At 43.0% G+C, this 15,862-nt stretch overlaps 1 protein-coding gene and 1 long non-coding RNA gene across 4 annotated transcripts in view; both read right to left on the minus strand.

Moving 5' to 3' along the window:
* The window catches only part of LOC309642402, a 229,856-nt gene extending 217,865 nt beyond the window's left edge, over positions 1–11,991 (minus strand). The window contains exon 1 of the long non-coding RNA XR_014253162.1: positions 133–11,991. This is a non-coding gene — a long non-coding RNA (uncharacterized lncRNA). The remainder of the gene's footprint in view (positions 1–132) is intronic.
* The window catches only part of PCGF5 (polycomb group ring finger 5), a 115,240-nt gene that overhangs the window by 89,804 nt on the left and 9,574 nt on the right, over positions 1–15,862 (minus strand). The gene's annotated exons all lie outside the window — the stretch shown is intronic.

A 15,862-nucleotide genomic window follows, 5' to 3' on the forward strand; every position in this document is an offset into this window, starting at 1 on the left:
TCCATTTCTCCATCTGATAAATACCAGCGCTGGATAGAGGATCTCTAGGGCCTCTTCAGGCTCTAACATCCTTTGCTTTCAATGAAGTAAAGCACGTTGCAACATCGAACTGAAACTGACGATGGAGGCTACTTCTTAAACGAGACACTATACCCCACCTTGGAGCCGCAGCGCCGTGAAGGCGGAGGGAGCGGGCGGCACGGCCCGAATGCCCGTCAGCGAGGCCCTTCTGGCCGAGCTCACAGGGCTGCGGTGGCTGCTGTGGGGATGGCCTCCAGTGCAGAGATCCTCTCACCCAAGGTCACACACTCCCAAGGTCACACACTCCCAAGGTCGCCATCACGCACTGACTGAGGGATGCGCGCATGGAAAGGCCTGGTCATCTCAGCCCAAGTCAAGCCAACTCCGACGGGCCACTCTAGCCCCAGAGCTCCCCAGGGGGCCGCCAAGGTTGCCACTGGGCTGGCCCCCTTGCCTCCTTCCCACCCTTCGAAGGGCTGATAAACATCCTGAGCGCTCAACTCCACTTCACAGTCTGCTTCCTAGGGGACCCCACCTGTGACAATTTCATTTTAAATTTTATTTATGATGTCATGAAAATCACAGACTCTGGAACTCTGCCTGGGGAAGCAGGGAGGTTCCTTTTAATGCTGTAAGACCAGGAAGTGGTAGAGACAAGGGGGAAATAAAGCAAAGTTTTTAATAAAATGGGAATGAGGCAGATACAGACAAGCTATGTATGGTATGAGATGCAGTTTCGGTTTCTGAACAAAAACAAGAAATACATAAAAGGTCAGCATAGTCAGTGAAACTGAATGCTGAGAACTCAGATGAAGCAGTCACAGAGGGTGATGAAAGAGAGAAATCTCTCCCAGAGAAGGAAAACAAGAATGTCCTTGCCAAGGAGAAGAAACAGACTAAACATACCATACACACCCAGTCAATAATCATGGGGTAGAAATAATCCATCTGAAAGAGGGCCCTCGACTTCAGGAGACTACATCCAACCCGTAAGAGGTACTCTCCCCTGGTATGACCAAGGCAAATGCCGTTCTGGGAGTTCCCACTAACGAAGCTCAGGGTTAGCTCACGCTCCTGAACAGGCTGGGGAGAGTCCCATCGTGCTGCCACAGGCAGGGCCTTTCCTGACACTTTCCCAACAATACTGAGTGACATAGCTGGCTCTCCAACTACAGGCAGAGCTGCTCCCTGGAGAGAAAGCCACTGATGCTGCTCTGCCAATGACTGTGCCCAGCCGGTGGCATCCAGTCACCCCCTCTGCTGGGCTATTACCTCCTGGAGAAGAAGGGATGCCAGGGGTGGGTAAGGAGGGAGATTGAAATGTAAAATAAGATGTTAAGTTGCAAAGGCACCACTGAGAAGATGACATCTGGGCGAAGACCAAAAAGAGATGAGGACCTAGTCTTATGATTACCAGAAGGAAGAGTGGCTACGCAGAGAGACACGAAAGTGCCGTAAGCAGGAACGACACCGATGCCCGAGGAACAAAAGGGAGGCCGGTGTGGCCGAGAACTGAGAGGGCCTGAGGTCAGGGAGATGAGGGGCGAAGTCATGCAGGGCCTTCTGCGCCATGGTAAGGACTGTGGCTTCTACTTGGAGAAGATGGGAAGGCCCGGGAACACAACTGGGTAGAGTGACATAATCTGACACTTCTATTTCCCTTCTCTGGATTGATTTTTCTCCACAGCATTTCTCATCATCTGACAAAGTATACACGTTACATATTTATTGACTGTCTCAACCCATTAAAATGTAAGCTCCATGAGGGCAGATGATTTTTGTCTGTTCTGTTCACTGCTGTAGATTCCCCCAGTGTCTGCCACTTAGTAGATAATCAACATTTATTGAATGAATGAATGAATGGGTCATCTTGAGAAGAACCTGAAGAACTCTTCTAAATGGCAAGATGAATTCAGACAAAGAGAATCATGTTTCTACTTCCTCTGAAGCTGTTTAAATCAGTGCTGTGAGGCCAAAACAACAAATTATCTACTTGTTCTTTTAGGCACCTAGGCGCCAACGATTAAAAACATGTTTCTAATTTCTAAAAACTGGACGCTTAAATGCGGGGAAAACCACAGATGCATCAGCAGTTTGGGAGGTTTTACGTGTATGGAAATCATTCATTAAACACATATTGAGTGACAGTGTCTATGAGATGCTCAATAATGAGGTTTAAAATGAACAGGATTCAGAGTGACTGCCTTCCTGAATGCAACAGGCTGGCCGTTCTCAGGGCTGGAGGCAAGCAGGGGAAGGGAGGAGAGCATTTACAAACGACACCAGTTCCCTCCCTATCAGGATAGAGAATCCCCTTTGAAAATCGCTCACCTAGGTGATTCTCAGGGGTGTCTTTTGGGTGCAAAAAAAAGTTTGAGATGCACCAGTATAATGAAGTGTGTCCTTTTTATATATAAAGGTTTCCAACATACCAATAGTTTATGATCTAGAAAGTTTTTAAAAATCAGTTTAGGTATCTTTTCATAATACTTATGTTTCCCTATCAATCCACAGACTCAAAACATAACTGAAATGATCTACGTGCACAGTAGGGGAAAATGGTATAGGAAAACATCACTGAAATTTAGTTGAACAAAATGGAAATATATTCATACTGGAGGGAAGAAGAGGGAAGGGATGGGGGTCGGGGGAGTCTGTCAGGAGTTGCTGAAGAAGGAGTCAGAGAGGGACCCGAGGTTCCGTTTCCCTCTGGAAGTGAGCTCCCACCTCCTCCTCACCAACTTTAGCCATTTCATCACTGAATTCAGAAATCCTCTGTGAGCTTACACCAGTCACTTAACCTAGCTGAGTCTCCCTGTTTCATTGTAAAAAGGGGGCTACCTTACAAATCGCACCTGCTGGGGGGTGAATAATATTAACACATCCAGCACTTAACACAATGCCTGGATCACAGTAAGCCCTCAGCAAATGTCAGCAGTCACTGCGATGATATTACTGTCCGTTGAGATTTTATTTTCCAAAGACGGCCACACCAACATGTACCTTCCATCCCACATGGCTCCTTACACTGCGGTGCAGACACTCCTCCCTCAAGAGCTGTGTCTGTGAACCCTCCTCTTGAATCTGGGCAGGCCTGTGACCAGGCAGAAGTAACTCTATGTGACTTCCAAGGTTGATCATAAAAGGCGACATAGCTTTCCTCTGGATCTTTCTCTCTTGGGACATGCTCCTTGGGAGCATCAAGGCGCCATGTAACAAGTCTGGGTCCCTTGACGCCTCCATGCTGGACAAACCACATGGAGAGGTCACACAGAGAGACGGACATGTCCGAGGAGCCCAACTGTCTCAGGCCAGGCACCAGGTAAGTGAGCGAGCCTTAAGACGATGCTGCTCCCAGCCTTGGAGCCTATGGAGACAGGCCACATAGGCAACCAGATTCTAAACTCCTGACCCACAGAAACCATGAGAGACAAGTTTTGCGGTGGGTCTGTCACCCTATGCATTGCCATTGACTCCCTGTCTGCTTCTTTTTTTTTTTTTTAGACACCAATTGTACTTGAACATTTGATTTTTTTTTTTCTTTTTGGCTGTGTTGGGTCTTCGTTTCTGTGCAAGGGCTTTCTCTAGTTGTGGCAAGCGGGGGCCACTCTTCATCGCAGTGCGCAGGCCTCTCACTATCGCGGCCTCTCTTGTTGGCGGAGCACGGGCTCCAGACGCGCAGGCTCAGTAGTTGTGGCTCACGGGCCTAGTTGCTCCGCGGCATGTGGGATCTTCCCAGACCAGGGCTCGAACCTGTGTCCCCTGCATTGGCAGGCAGATTCTCAGCCGCTGCGCCACCAGGGAAGCCCCTGTCTGCTTCTAATATAGAAACCATATCATGTTATTCTTCTGTTTAAAAAGGACTCCAGTGGAGCTCCACGTCATGCAGAGGATAAAAAGAACCGGGAAGCTCCATGGCAGAGTGGGAGACTCGAGGGAGGGACTGTGTCTTATCCACCCGTGAATCCCCAAGGCCTCAGAGTTCCTCACTTAGTAAGCGGCTTCGCTGGGCGAGATGAGCCACACGGCATGGAAAAAAAATGAACAAGAAGATGAATTATGAAAACCATGTATGAAAACCAAGTATAGACTTAGCTCCTTCCATGTGGTGCTGGGGATCCTGTGGTCAAGCTACCCTCATGGAACTTTAGCTGCACCCTCATGTCACCTGCAGGAACCACTGAGTATTCTGACATGTGCACAGTCCTGTGATGGACTTAACACCCCATGGGACAACCCGTGACCAGCAAGGGAAGGGAGCAAGTGAATGAAAAATGAATTACCCCCTCCTCCAGTCTGTCTCTCCATCAGACAATTCTCAGGCACATTCCTGGAGGGTCCCCTCTGGGATCAAGTCCCAGCTACCCACAGTGGTGACCAAGTTGCTGAACAAATCTTGGATTGAGTTTCCTTCCTTCCCTGTTAACTCTTCCCAGGGGCCAATCCTGTTCTTTGGGATTACTCCTCAAAATAAACTGTCCATAAAGCCTTGTCCAGGTTTTGTTACTTAGAGGAACCCAGGCTAGGATAGCATTTAAATTTGATTTAGTAAAATATGATTTATATTCAACAATTTAGGAATATTAATAACCCTTTAAGGCAAGTTATCCTCAGGAATGTAGGCAGTGATAGAAATGATAAGAAAATAAGGAAATATTGGGTTTTCCTTGCATAACTGCACTTCACAATTTCCTTTAATATTTGGCTTTTTTTTTTTTTTGAGGGAGGCGATATCTAATATTAGGAGGCACTTTTCTCTAAGGTGTGTGGTGGCATTTAGTCCTTTGAATTCATGATCACAGATTTCTAATGGGCTTTTAATGCTGCCAGGTGATCCTACCATATGTCCCTAATTTGTTTAATCCCCCAAACCACCTTCTCCATTCTCATTCTCATCTGCTTCCTATTCCACTAAGAAGATGGAAGCATCAGAAGAGAATGCCCACACACTCCCACCACATTCACCCACCCTCCACTATGAACTCACCATTCTCCTACCAAAAGCAGATACCAACTCATGCCCTACAAACATACCATCCTTACTGCCTACCTGAGGACATTTCCCCACAATTCTCCCTTTTTCTGTTACCATCAACTCTTGCTCTCTAGTGAATAGCTCGCATCAGCATACAAACATGCCCTGAACGCTACCTTTAAAAAATAAAAACAGGGGCTTCCCTGGTGGCGCAGTGGTTGACAGTCTGCCTGCCAATGCAGGGGACACGGGTTCGAGCCCTGGTCTGGGAAGATCCCATATGCCGCGGAGAGGCTGGGCCCGTGAGCCACAACTACTGAGCCTGCGCGTCTGGAGCCCGTGCTCCGCAACGAGAGAGGCCACGACAGTGAGAGGCCCGCGCACCGCGATGAAGAGTGGCCCCCACTCGCCGCAACTGGAGAAAGCCCTCGCACAGAAACGAAGACCCAGCACAGCCAAAAATAAATAAATAAATAAAATTTTAAAAATAAATAAATAAAAAAAAATAAAAATAAAAACAAAGTTCTCTTCACACCACTCTTCCTGACAGTTGCCACCCCTTTTCTTTGCTCCCCTTCACAGCAAATCTTTTCATTAGCATTGCCTCACTCTTCGTCTGAACCCATCAGCAGAAGCTCTCACAAGCAACCACTCCCTCTTCCTTGATATGCTGTCTTCACTTGCCTTCCAGGACAGCATCCCGTCTTTGTCTGCCCCCTATCTCCTTGGTTGATCGTTCTCGGTGTGCTTTGCTATTTCCTTCTTTATCCCTGACCTCTTGATGTTGAGTGCCAACGGTTCAGTGCTGTGTCCTCTTCTCTTCTCTCTCTACTCATTCTATTGGTGATCTTCTTCAGCCCCCAGGGACTTTAAATACCATCTCTATGCTTTCAGACCTCTCTCCCTCCCCTCCAAACTCAGGTCCAACTGCTTACTCTGTGTATTAGTTTTCTACGGCTGTTGTATCAAATTACCACAAATGTAGTGCCTTAAAACAACACAAATTTATTATCTTACGTTCTGCAGATCAGATATGAGTTTCACTGGAAGCAGATGTTGGCAGGGCTGTGTCCCTTTCTCAAGACTCTTGGGGAAGATTAGTTTCTTTGCCACTTCCAGCTTCTAGAAGCCACCTGCATTCCTTGGCCCATTGTCCCCTTCCTCTGTCTTCAAAGCCAACAACATGGCATCTCTCTGACCATTCTTCTGGAGTTATATCTCTCTCTGACCACCAAAGGAAAGGCACTTTTAAGGACTCATGTGATTAGGCTGGGCCCACACAGATAAACCAGGTTAATCGCTCCATCTCAAGGTCCTTAACTTAATCACACTTGCAAACTCCCTCTTGCTACCTAAGGTGGCATATACAGCATCTGGAGATTAGGATCTGGACATCTTTGGGGGCCATTATTCTGCCTACCACACGCAGAGATCCAGATGGATATCTAACAGACATCATACTTGCTACGTCCAAACTGAATTCCAATTCTCCCCCATCACAGATCTCCTCCACCCACAGCTTTCCACATCTTCGTTGATGGCAACTGCATCTTTCCAGTTGTTCAGGCCCCAAACTATAGAATCATCTTTGACTCCTCTCTCTCTCTCTCATATCCCACATCTAAGTTGCAAACAAGTAGACTTTATCTTCAAAAAATATCTATAATCTGGCCACTTCTCATCATCTCCACTACCACTGGTCGAAGCCACCACCATCTTGCATCAGGATTTCTGCTGTCACTTCCTAATTGGTCTCTGGCTTCTCCCCTACAGTCCATTTTCAGAGCAGCCAGCATGATCTTTTTAAAAATTAAGTTGAATCACATTGTTTTTCTGATCGAAATGCTGCAAGGACCCCCTGGGTCACTGGGAATAAAAGCCGAAGCCCCCTAGGGTCCCTACCCTCCTCCCCAGTTGCCTTTCTCACTTACTTCTCCTACTCGTCCCTTGCTGCCTCCACTCCAGCCATGCTGGCCACTCACTATCCCTCTAACCCTCCAGGTGGACTTCACTCTAGAACTTGGCTCTCCTTGTTCTCTCTGCTGGAATACTCTTTCCCTTGGCTAGTTGTCCTCAGCCACTGTACTAGTTTTCTGTTGCTGCCATGAGCAATGACCACAGAATCAGTGGCTTAAAACAACATCCATTTATAACCTCCTAGTTTTGTAGGTCAGGAGTCTGGGTACAGCCAGGCTCTGCTGGTCCACTGCTCAGGGCCTCACAAGGCCAAAATCAAGGTGTCAGCAGGGCTGCATTCCTTTTTGGAGGTTCTGGGGATTAGTATGCTTCCAGGCTCATTCAGGTTGTTGGCCAGATTCAGGTTCTTGCAGCGGCAGGACTGAGGTCCCGTTTCCTTGCTGGTCTTTGCTCCTCAAGGCTGCCCTCTTTTCTTCTCACGCTTTCCACGCGGCCCCTCTCCAGCACTGGCGGGTTGAGCCTCCCTTACATTTGATCTGCTCCAAATTCAGCCACATCTCTCTGACTCAAACCACTTACTCCACTTTTAAGGGCCACCCAGATTATCCAGGATGATCTCCATATTTTAAGGCCTGTAACTTTAATAAAAGCTGCAAAGTCCCTTTGCCACGGAACTTAACCTATTTACAGGTTCCAGGGATTAGAGCATGGACATTCTGGGAGCCTTTCTGCCCACCGCACCTCCTTTCCTGACCATGGCATCTATACGGCAACCCAGCTCTCCACTCCCCATCACCTTTCATCTCCCTTTCTTGCTCAATTTTTTCATTTTTCCATAGCTCTGACCACCTTACAACAAACCATATAACAAATATTTATTATGCTTACTGATTATCATATGTCTTCCCCTGCTAGAAAATAAACTCCTTTGGGTCAAGAATCTTTGTTCTGTTCACTGATAATCCAAAGACTAGCTCGAAGGCACTCAGTGATTATTTCTTGAATGAATAAATAAACTTGTCCTGTCCTAGAACATTCTCTAACCCTATTTCCACAGATTGTTTTTAATTTCAATAGTTTGAAACCACTTATTAGAACAAAGATCTTGACTGGTGATGAGGAATATGGATAAATATCAAAGGACTGCTCTCTTAACATTGCTCCATAGCTGAGGTCAATAGTATCTAACTAGCTCAGTTCTCATTTATAAAGACAGCAATGTTTGCTAGAAAAAAATGTTTGTTATTGCTACACAAGTAAGAATGCTTTATTTTTATGCTATTATCCAGGTACACAGGCAAAACAAATTGAGTTGTTGAGTTCATCTGGTCTCAAAATGCACAGAAAAATAAATGACTAAATTCATCATAAATGCTTTTTAAATATCTCCATAAACGCCTGTACGGTGGGAAAATGAACCAAACTGGTTTGAGGAAGTACCATGAGAAAGAATTGATACTTGCTGAAGTTTAAGACTACTGGTTGCCATCAGTCAGTTTAGGGTCAGAGGGAGTATGACAAAGCAAGAAAGAAAAGAAAAAAAATTTTTTGAAGCCGAAGTCATTTTAGAGATCAAATCCAAACTTCACAGAGGAGGAAACTGAGGCTCAGAGAGGGTAAATGACTTGTCTAACCTCACACAGCTAGTCAGTGATGTGATACTTTGGATATATATTCTTACAGACTAGAGACAGTGAAAATTAAGTTTCTGTAACCTCTCTAGGTATTTTAAATGTTCGTTTAATGAGCTGATTCTCTGCTTCAAAGGGTTGGATCCAGCACAGATGCTGACAGACAGGAAGACTCTGCCTACCAGCACCGTACTTGGCCCAACTAGGTCAAGACATTTCATTCCAGGTGGAGTGCTCCAGAGAGGGGACAGTCCCTGAGGTCTTGGCGTGGACACAGACCTTGCGACCTCAGAGTGATTGGAGGAGGCCCCCTCAGGACATCACTGCACTGAGGACAGGCTGATGCTGCAACACACTAAGAAATCAAAGGGCTTAGGGATAAAACATAATGATACCTCACTAGATTACCTATATGTTAATAGAGGAAAGTAATTGTTACCTAAGGATCTTGACAAAACCTGGAAGTATACATAGACATGGACTTGTTGCCAGCAGAAAGGCAAAAATGAAGGAAAGCATATTTTAAGGGAAGAATAAATAAGACATATTTTGAATGGGGTTCTCACACAAGCACAAAAGACAGCAGGAACTGATGCGAAATAGTTTCTAAATTTACCAAATCACCACCTTCTGCTTTCTGAATACCTACAACAGGAATGCAAAAGAGCACAATAATTCAGTTCTATATTTAAAACAAGAGACAAGAGCTATTTGTTTGGTGTTTCTTAAGACAATCTTTCATTCACTTTTGAGCTCTTGGCAATAAGAAAAAAAAAGTCAAGAAATTGGTTGATTAAGGCAATATACACAGAGTGACTTCCTCAATGGGAGTGCATCAACATTATGCAGGAGGAGAAAATAAGTCTATTTTTGGAGTCACCAATCAACTTTCCTCTCCATGGTTACAGGACATGTTTCATAAGTTTCCAGAATCACAGATGATTCAAAATGACCTTGGTAATAATTTAGACCAAATCTCATATTTTACACATGGGGAAACTAAAGCTTAGGGAGGTGGGGAGACTGTCTGACACCACAGCCCTTTAATGATACATCACGACAGAACTCAAGTCCCCTCACTCCTAAGGAAAAATGTGAAATTGTTACCTCTGAAAAAAAAGTATCCCTTAATTTCTCTCCAGGTTTTATTCATTTGTAAATGCCATGAAATTGTTTTGGCAGTTAAGATCTCCATATGTTTCTACACAATTGGGAAAAACCTTTTCAAAACTACATTTTTATACTCATAACTTCAATGCAACTTGAAAACATAGATGTATTTAATACTGGCTCACATGTTCCTTAAGGTTTTAACCTGTTTCCTACTAGCCAAGGAGGCCCATCTGAAAGAGAACAGATAAACCATGTGCATTGCGCAGGCCTCTGTGACATCTATTATCCCAGACATTTAATATTTATTTATACTTTCCTCCATTTTCATGTAGATAAGTATGTATATATACACACACGCACATATGTGTGTACATTTGGAAAGATCTTGTTAACCTGGATATTTGGTAGGGGTAGATCAGACTAAAACTTAAAGCAACACAATTTTTCGTGTCATTTACTACTAAGTGGAATTCACTTTTAAAGTGACCTCCAATCCAGCAAGAACAGATTCTCAACACTCTACAGAGAAATCTTGTGTTGATTCATCCAGAATTTATTATATGTGTCTACTTCGTGCCAGGCACTGTGATATGAACTGGACATCAAAAGATCGCATCCCTGCCCTTGTTAAGTCCACAGTCTAGTAGAGACAAGTAAGAACAGATACTTGCCATGGCGTGGTAGTGCAGTAACAGCAGCTGACTAATGGAACAGTGGGGACGGGATGGAGGGAGATGACCAGATATCATGGGGGTCAAGGGAGAATGTCTGGAAAATTACCAATGGGGTTTCTTAAGAGACTTTTTTTCCAGGCAAAGACAAGGGAAGTGTTTTAGATGGAGACCCAGCATGTGCAAGAGTACAGACAAGAAGTGAGATGGCATAGTCAGGCAACTGGCAGGATGCAAGGCTTCACATTCCCCACACCTGTACCCCTGCAGCCAATGCCAGCCGGTCTCACTCTACATCCGTCATCACCTACCTCAGGAGACCATCACTGCTGCCCAGCAATCACAGTTCATGTCCCTAGTGCGATCTACTCACCACCCCCCCCGTCCTAAACCACTCTTCCATGTCGTTACCTTCTTTCAAGCCTCCAATATTTTCTCCCCTACTTTCAATCTCAGCTAAGGGATGAATAAACCACTGTCTAGGGAAGCGACAGGTGATGAGGGTAGAGAAAAGGTAGGGCCAGGGCAGAGAGCTCTACATGATACTCTGGAGATTCCGACTTTACCCTCAGACAAAGGCAAGCCACAGATTTACCTCCACAATAGAGGACTCTGGCAGAACGGCTGTAAGGAACAAGAATGGAGGGAGGTCCAGTAAGGAAATTAACATGAATGAGAATAATAAGAATCTGACCGAAGTCAGAGGCCATGAAGTAGACAAGTTAATGTTAAGGAAATAAAATCAAAGTCCTATTTTATGACTGAATGGTGGGGAGGTGGAGGAGAGGATTGCAATTTCTTAGCAGCACAATTGTATTTAATTTTAATCCACTGGTTTTAATGCTTATTGTTTCCAAGAAATTGTAGTTAACATAATTTTAATATACAGAAAATTGTATCATCTGCTTCTAGGATCATCTTTGTAATAATAACAAAACAATTAACATTTGAACTGAGCTAAGGCCTATGATTTTTGAGCAAATCGAGTCATCAATTGCCATCAGCACTGGAAGATCCTGAGAGTAACAACTGTTCCTTCACCAGGATGGTAAGTCACTCAATTTTTAGGACAAGTTAAGACCTAAAAGTAAACGTATAGGAGATAATCTAAATTTTTCTAAGTATTTGGCAAAGGAAAAGTACTAGAATTCTAGCTATACCGAACCTTCGCAAGTACATATATTTATAGGTAAACATATACATAGTAAGTAAATGTATAGCCTTCTCTGGAGAAAACATAAAGCATCAAAGTTTATAACATAATTTTCCCATGATCTCTTACTGAAAGGATGTAGAAGACAGAAGGATCCCGTGAAAAAAGAGATACCAACTCTGTATTTATTCGTCACTTTAAATATCTTTCCTATATCAAGTGACATGTGGTTTTAACGAAAAGGCCTTTTTTTCTTCTTAGGTATGCCCCCTCTGACAGCCACCTCCATCTGCTCTTTAGGAACCAAGCAATCCAAGAGGAATCCCTTCTCCATGGACTATCCATAAAGCAGGTGTATCCATATGTAAAGGCTATGGATACTTCCCAGACTGCTACAAAGTCCACACATGAAGATCTTTACCTGTGAGTCACAGTTAAAGTGCGCAGAGCTTGTAAGAGTGGTTCCCAAACCTATTTGCACACTAGTGTTACTTGGGGAGTTAGAAAAAATACATATATGTGCACACATATATGCACACACATGTGTGTACGCACATATATGCACACACGTGTATATGCGCACACATGTGTACACATATGTACACACATATGTGTACGTACACATATATATGTACACACACACACACACACACACACACACACACACACACATATCACATCTTGGCCTCACTCTAGACCAACTGTATGGGAATCACCAGGGATAGGTCCTAGAAGCCCCCAGATGATTCTACAGAGCAACCAGAGTTGAGAACCACTAGCCAGAACCTTGTTCCTCTAAGTGTGGTCTGAGGACCAGCAGCATCCCCTGGAAGCTTACTAGAAATGCAGAATCTCAGGCCTCCCCTGAGAGCAACTGAACTAGAATCTGCAGTGTAACGCCACCCCGAGTGATTTGCGTGCACACTGAAGTGTGAGACGCACTGACCTAGAAGAGACTTGCACTAAGTGGGCAAGCTCTGAATAAGACTTATTGATGGGATTTATCAAAGTGTGATAAAGATCACACTTTGGCCCCGCTGCATAAATGTATTAAATGTAAAGTAACCCCTCAGAAACCAGCCAGGACAGCTCTTTATATACTGAACAGAATGCTAGAGGTAAGTCCTCTCACTGTACGGTGCAGGGCATTGGCCCGATGTGAAACAGTTACAAGCAGATCACTGATGCCTGATTCACAAGAGCAGTTCAATCTAGGGAGGCAGAAATGGGACTGGGAAAAGGTACAAGAGAAACTATGTCTATAATTATTGATATTTTAAAAAAATCTAAAGTTAGGTTTCTTTTTTTTTTTTTTTTTTTTAAAGAAGTTCTTCCCTTAGGTCTCAACTGTTTCTCTCATCCACACAACAAACATTTCTCCTTTAAGGTATACAAAATCCGGGACTTCCCTGGTGGCGCAGTGGTTAAGAATACGCCTGCCAATGCAGGGGACAAGGGTTCGAGCCCTGGTCCAGCAAGATCCCACATGCTGTGCAGCAACTAAGCCCGTGCGCCACAACTACTGAGCCTGCGCTCTAGAGCCCGCGAGCCACAACTACTGAAGCCCGTGCGCCTAGAGCCCGTGCTCTGCAACAAAAGAGGCCACCGCAATGAGAAGCCCGTGCACTGTAACGAAGACCGAACGCAGCCAAAAATAAATAAATAAAATAAACTTATATTAAAAAAAAAAGGTATACAAAATCTCTGTAGTCAAAGCCTAATTCAACAAGACCTCCAACCTTGGGAAATTACATAATTCTTATATTCCTTCATCTCTTGCTTGCTAATCTCCTTTTTAAGAATTCCCTCACAGAAAACTAGAGAGCTATGAAAACTGTTGGTGATCCCAGGTGCAAAATGGAAATGCTATTGGCGAACATCTGACAGACCACAGCTGGGAGCGTTGGGGGCAAAACCTAGGGGAGATAAAAAAACCTTGAGGGCAACCTAAGGGTGCAACAGATTTAGCCCCAGGAGGCAACACTAAAGGTAAAGAAATAACAAAATGTCATAAACTTCAAATTTACTTGAACTCTAAAATTACTCCATCAGAAATTCAAGATAAGGCCATCTATTTAAGTAGTTTCTGCAAAACAAAAGGAAACAAATATCAGCTCTCTGTACAGCCATTCTCATTATTTAGTCATCCAAATGACCTCTCCCATGTCTCTTCTTTCTCTCCTCCTACTCTTCCAACCCCAAATAGACCGTATTGGTTCAGAACTGAGAGACAGAGAAGATCAGACCTGAAGCAGAAGCAGTGAGAGAGGATAGGAAGAATACAGGAAACATTTAAGCAGCAGAAGCAAGGGTATTTAAACTACTTGGCTAGGAGTCAGCCCTAGATATACCTCAGAAGCAGCTGGGGTTCTTCTAAAACTTAAGGATTCCCTGGGGCCCAGCCAAAGCCAAATAAGTCCGAATTTGGGGATGGAGGGAGAATTTGAATTTTTTTAAAGCTCCCTCAAATGATTCTGAGACAGGGTGATTCCAGAGGGCTGGAATCAGTTGTGAGGGAGGATTCTGACTTCGAAACAATATTTCTTAACTTTAAATGTATATATTTTAAAGCTCTGGATCCATGTAAATCATTCTCTAATTCACTTATTAGAACTGCATTACTTCTTTTTTCCTACTAACTTTATTTTTACCAATATAACTCATGCAAATTCCTGAAACAAATAGTACTATCAGGCTTAAAATGAAAACACAGCAGTAACCTCTCATGTCTCCACTCACCCCCAAACCCACTTCCCAAAGGCAATCTACTTTAAAAATAGTTAGCTATTTCTCTCTTGATATTTAATTTTATATTCCTAAACAGTATGCATATACTAATATTTCTTGATTTACTTTTGACTTTAATTTAGTAATTAATAAAATTAGTGATGTCCTATTATGCACTAGCTTATCCTCTCCCCGACTCCTAAGATATAGTTATGTCAACATTTTTTCCCAGCCTCTTTTGCAGTCATGTATAGTCAGGGTTAATAGTCTGTATGTTTCAGTACATTTATGCCCACATTTTGATGTTATCCAGTAGCCTCCTGTAAAAAGATGCACAGAGAGTAAACTTTTGAGAACTTTCACACCTTCAAAATGTCTTTATTGTATCTCCCACTTGACAGTTTATGTTTGAAATTCTAGATTAAGAATAATTTTCCTCAGAATTCTGAAAGAATTAATCCATTGTTCTTTAGGTGCCATTACAATTCCCAATCTTTTTGTATGTGATCTGTTTTTTCCTCCACAGAATTTAGCTTATTCTCATTTTCCTTAGTATTCAAAATTTTACAATGATATGTCTTATACACTGATTGTGTGGATCTTTTTTCATTCATTCATGTGGCTATTTTGTGAACTCTTTTAACCTACAATTGTATGTCTTCCAGTCCTGGGAAAATATCTTGTACTATGTCTGTGGTAATTTCCTCTCCTTTACTTTTCCCTGTAATCTCTTTTTTTTTCTTTCTTTTTTGTAAATTTTTGTTTGATTATTGATTTATTTTTATTTTTGTAGTCTCTGCCTGGAACTCTTGTTAATATGATATAATACCTGATCAACTGACCCTCTAATTCTACTTTTTCCCTCTTTTTTCTATCTTTTTGCTTTTGTTTCTACTTTATCTTCTGTCCTTCCAATGATTTTTTTTTTGCCATCTTATTTTTCGTTTCCAAGACCTATTTCTTATTCTCTAATTATTACTTTTTTACAGTCCAGTTCTTATTTTATTAATTCTAGGAGGATTGATTTTGATTATTTCCATTTTTCTTCTTCTTTTTGCATTTCTGTTTCCTCCATGATTTTTTTCTCATTTGTTCTGGTTACTGCCTTTTTTGTTGTTGAATGCTTTCTTCAAATGTCTCATATTCACTGACTATTTGTATTTAAGAGTAAGGTACCAAAAAACTGGTTGCAAGTTCCATGTTCACAGAATAGGGGGAGTTGGGTTGTTGCCGAGGGTTCACCGTAGGAAGAATGGGTAGTAAGTCAGTTTTCTCATTGTGGGACCTCATATATCAGTATCTGTAGGTCTTTTCTCTAGGGCTGTTCACTTTGCCCAGAAAAGAGTTCCTCAATATGCTGCCTGGGTTGGTGATTACCTGGTTATCCTAGGATTGGGGGTGGGTTAAAAAGAACACTCCAGGTCTCACTGTTTGGTATGCATAATTTCATTAAACTCCTCTGTTTTCAGTTCAGCATTTCACCCTTACCCTCTTTTTTTTTTTTTTTTTTTTTTTTGCCTGCTATCCCTAAATCCAGAACTGTTAATATATTTCAATTTCTCCAGAGAAAAAATGTCCAGGACTTCCTCTTGCTATATGGGATGGGGAAAGTGAACTGAGAGTCTAGCTCCTTTTATGGACTCTCAATCAATCC

Source organism: Balaenoptera physalus, assembly GCF_965194825.1.
Source record: "Balaenoptera physalus genome assembly, chromosome: 14".
In the NCBI taxonomy this organism is placed as follows: Eukaryota; Metazoa; Chordata; class Mammalia; order Artiodactyla; family Balaenopteridae; genus Balaenoptera; species Balaenoptera physalus.